Genomic DNA, 5258 nt, shown 5'->3' with positions numbered 1-5258 from the left:
TTTTCAAATCATTCAGTGTGTCGTCGGATAATCAAGCAGGGTCTACGTCTAGTTCGAAAATCATTATTGACGACGAAGAGGAAGAAGTTGTCTACAGACCACCATTGGTTTCTTCTGATCCTCCGTCGGTGTCTTCTGTTCAAACGGATTCTTCTGAGTCCTCCCCTCAACAAGCTTCTCCTGATGCTCATGCTACTCCTCTAACTCCAGTGGAAAGAGAGTTCACGAACCAAGAGACTTCTGCTGTAACTTCAAATCTAATGGAACTTCTCTTTCCAGAAAGAATCGTTGATGAATTTGTTGCAGATCCAACAAACGAACCTAGTTCATCTACCATGGATCATTTAGCAACTGAAGGAGTGGTTAACATCCATAATCTTCCAGTCTCTATCAATGACATCAGCCACAAGATCCCTGCTTGCATTCAGCGCGACCATCCTATAGAGAACGTCATTGGCCAGCTGGGTGACGGTGTTCAAACGCGAAGTCAGAGTGGAGACGTCAATACGTGTCTCTAATCCTGCTTTATTTCTTAGATAGAGCCCAAGAATGTCTAAATGGCTCTGAATGAGCCCATCTCGGTTGACCCCATGCATGACGAACTTAATCAATTCGAGAAGCTCGGGGTTTGGAAGTTGGTGGAGCTGCCTAAAGGAAAGAAATCTCTTGATACCATATGGGTCTTTCGGAACAAGCAAGACGACTTGGTTGTCATCGTGTGTAACAAGGCGAGATTAGTGGTTCGCGGGTTTCGGCAAATTGAGGGTCTTGATTATACGGAGGTTTATGCTCTGATGGCGTGCTTGGAAGCTATTCGTATCTTCCTCGCATATGCTTCCTACATGAACTTTACAGTATACCAGATGGACGTCAAGACGGCTTTCTTGTATGGCAAGGTCAAAGAGTAGATTTATGTTGACCAACCTCCCGGTTTCGTTAACTCAAAGCTTTCCAAACATGTCTACAAGTTAGATAAAGCTTTGTATGGGCTGCATCAAGCTCCTAGAGCTTGGTATGCTACCCTAACTCAGAATTTGCTCGATCACAGCTATTCCCGAGGAACCATTGATCAAAGCTTATTTATCAAACATGTCGGTTCGGATCAAATTCTTGTTCAAATCTATGTGGACAACATTATATTTGGGTTGACAAGCCAACAACTTTGCAAAGAGTTCGAAGACGTGATGAAGAAGCGGTTCGAGATGAGTTCGCTTGGGGAGATGACCACGTTTTTGGGGCTTCAGGTCAAACAATCCTCAACCGGAATCCTTATTCACCAAGCAAAGTATGTGGATGATATGCTAGAGAAGTTCGAGTTCCAAGACGCGAAACCTGCTCTTACACCCATGGCGGAGAGACCTTTACTGGCTCCTGATCTTGAAGGTGAATCCGTAGATCAGACGTACTATCGATCAATGATCGGATCGCTCATGTATCTGACTGCTAGTCGCCCAGACGTAATGTTTGCGGTCTGTCAATGTGCACGGTACCAGGCTAATCCTAAACTTTCTCATTTTCTTGTTGTTAAACGGATTTTTCGGTACCTCAAAGGTTGCCCAAAACTGGGTCTTTGGTATCCGAAAAATCCAAATTTGACCTTTATGCTTTTGCAGACAGCAACTATGGCGGGTGCGAGCTTGATAGAAAATCAACTTCAAGAGGATGCCAAGTTCTGGGAGATAGACTGTTCTCATGGCAGTGTAAGAAGCAACATACCGTCTCAACCTCAATAGCAGAAGCGGAACATGTCGTTGCGTCTGCCTGTTGTTCTCAAGTTATATGGATCCAACATCAACTGTTGGACTACGGTTTAAATTTTCAAGAAACCCTTATATTTTGTGATAATGAGGCTGCGATCCAAATCGCTAAAAATCCGGTCCAGCACTCAAAGACCAAGCACATCGATATCAAAGTGCATTTTATCCGAGATTGTTATGAGCACTTGCTCATTCGGCTAGAACAGGTCCCCACTGCTAATAATGTGGCGAACATGTTCACCAAGCCGTTCAACAAAGCTCGATTCGATGTGCTGGTCAATCTTTTGAAAATGATTCGCTTTGAGGATTAATTTTTTGTTTAGCTTAGGATAAATTTGTGCATTTTTATTTCATTCTCACCCATGCACAAATTTAAGGGGAGAAATAAACAAAAACCAAACAAAAATTTGAAAATTAAAAATCTAAAAACAATAGAAAATTAAAAAAAAAATCTAAAAACATTAGAAAAACAGAAAAATCAAAAATATTTTTGAGAAGTGATAGTTTGGGAAGGGATATCAACAAGTGATAATGGGCAATCTGAGTATGTGTAAAGTAGCAAAGCTGAATTGTCTAGGCTCTGTGCTCGATGCGCTGGTAGGAACGAAGAATTTAACGGACTTGACTAGGTGCAGATGAACTTAAGGAGTCTAGAGACTTTGATAAATCTTGACCTAGATAGTTCCGTTTAGCCTGACAATAAGACGCTTGGATAGGTTGAGCAGGGAGATATACATGAGAATCCACTAGTCACATTAACAGAACCCGTATCTAGAACTGCGGTTTAACTTTTCCTCAATGTACGAATTTCGTCCTTAATTCCGGTATTGATAAGGCGACTGGGGAATTCCGATAAAGTAGGTCTGTAGAAAATTATTTTCTTTCTTTCTTACTCTTAGTCATATGTTGCCTCCTTTACGTGATTGGAAGAGATTCGACCTGGACTGCAACGTATGCAAATCTATTTCTCTGCATAGAATATCTATGAAATTCTTCCTATCTATTAGCCATATGTTGTCTCCTCTGTGTGATTAACAATCCGACCTGGTACACAACATATGCAACCTTCTACTTCTCAATCCCTCTAAAAAACCATAATTAATAATAATCTAAATCTATCCTCTCTATGAATAATAGTCTGCTCACCTAAAGTAAGGAGTATCTCGGAAGTTCTTGATTATTGGGGTATATCAAGAAGCAGGAAACATGTTCTAGTACATCTAAAACTGAACAATTCTAGATTGTCTGTAGATCTCGCTGCTTTGATTATTGTGCAACTAAAATTGAACCATTTAGAGGTTTTATGTAGATCTCGCTGCTTAATTTAAGTGGACAACAATATTCGTGGTCGTCACCAGCTAAATGATTTATTTAGAAAAATTTTGTCGATATCATTTGTGTTTAAGTGGACCACAATACCAGCAATTGACCAGATCTATTAATGAAGGGGAAGGTACCGACAAACGAATTAAGGATGTCTCACAACTTTTTGTTTTTGCTAAATTTGTTCATAGTTTTCCTTTATGCATAAATTTAGGGGGAGAATTAAAAAAAATTCAAAAATCAAACAAAAATTAGAAAAATTCAAAAATCAAACAAAAAAATAGAAAATTGAAAATAAAAAAAATAGTGTTATTTCTGTTTTTTTTTCAAAAAATATAAAAATCCAAAAATATTTTTTTGTGTGCTAATTTTTCTTTTAGTTTGTTTTGTCTTGAAAAGTGATTTCAGGCGTAGATGAGACTAATGGAGACTGTATCGAAGAATTTCTAAGCCAATGCTTCATCTGTGAGCATCGAAGAATTTTCATTCGAAGGAACAAGAAATGAAGATTATTCTTTCGACATTCAATCTGTCAACCCTAGAAGCAAGGTGAAGCTAAAATTGAAGATTATGTCACGGATTGCATTGAAGCCTCCTCAATCAGTCTGCTGCTATCTTAAACCTGCTGAAGTTATCCAGAAGATTCGTTCTCTCTATTCTCTCTGAAGATTCTCAAGCTGAAAGCGCTATCTTTCAAGAATCAGTACATAAAGTTTCCTCATCCAATGTGCGTTCAAAGTCAAATCTTGAAGAAATGCCCAACTGCTCAAGATGAAGTCTTTGATAGAAGATTCATATATTCATCCTGATGCTGTGAAGAATTTGAAGATAATAACTGAAGCCAAGCTCCCAATGAAGATTGACAAGAAGTGCCAGCAACTTTTTAGGGGGAGCTTGTTGGGTCAATTAGAAAAGAAAGCTATAAACCAAAGGGGGAGATTGTTGGATCTAAAATTGGTTTATACTTTGCTTTTCTAAGCATTTATTGTTTTATCATTTATATTGGGATTAATTGTAGCTTGGACCGAAAACCCATGAGTTTTTGGTCTAGCATTGGGTTTTCGGTCCGGCCTTGAGTTTGTGGCCCATGTATATATAGGTGTTAGGTGGGTGAGGTGATAAGAATTTCTCCAAGTGCTTAAGTGTGTGTTCCTAAGGTGTGAGAGAAACAAGAGAGAAGATTGTGTGTGAACTATGTGTATGGAGCATCAATTATTTCATGAATACATCATAGATTCAAGTTATTCTTCTTCTCCTTCTATTCTATTTTAATATGAAATCATCCAATTGATTGGGATTTTGCACCATCAATTGGATCTAATTGATACACAAGCAGATTTGGGGACTAACAATTGGTATCAACATTCTATCTCTATATCCTCTCTATGAATAATAGTCTGCTCACCTAAAGTAAGGAGTATCTCAGAAGTTCTTGATTATTAGGGTACATCAGGAAGCGGGAAACATGTTCTAATACATCTAAAACTGAACAATTCTAGATTGTCTGTAGAACTTGCTGCTCAATTTAGGTGGACAACAATATTCTTGGTCGTCGTCAGATGAATGGTCCTTAGGAAATATTATCTAGCAACATAGGATCAACTTGTCTTGTCATCTATAGCAGGTCCATAATTTGTCATAATTTTTCTTGTTTAAGTGGACCACAATACTGGTGATTGACCAGATCTATTCATGAAAGGAGAGGTACTAATAAATGGCAAATGATTGTCTAACAACTATGATCCCAAAATCACAAAAATTATTAATTTTAGTTAAAGACCTAATTTTAGGTTTGAATTAAAATTTTATTTCAATTTTTATTTTATTCTATTTTTAATTCTTTTAGGATTTATAAATCTTAGGAAATTTTATTTTATTTTATTTTATTTTTCTGAATTAATCCTCAAAGAGTATTATTTTTAATAAAGTGTTGGGTATTGGACCAATTTTTAAATAAAAATGTTGCAGCCCATTAATATTTGGAAATCGGGTTTGGACCAGGTCTTGAACCGGGTATTTAAAGAACAACATGAAATCATTTTCGGTTCCCATTCTCTCAAGAATACCGAAAACCTCTTTTTCCTCTCTAAAATCTCGAAAATTTTGGTGTGTTCTTTGGTTCAATCGACTTCAAATCATCAAAGGTATTGCAATTCCGACCACTGATATGCATTTTTA

This window comes from Lactuca sativa, chromosome 9 (assembly GCF_002870075.4).
Source record: "Lactuca sativa cultivar Salinas chromosome 9, Lsat_Salinas_v11, whole genome shotgun sequence".
Lineage (NCBI taxonomy): Eukaryota > Viridiplantae > Streptophyta > Magnoliopsida > Asterales > Asteraceae > Lactuca > Lactuca sativa.
This window is presented reverse-complemented; position numbering follows the sequence as displayed.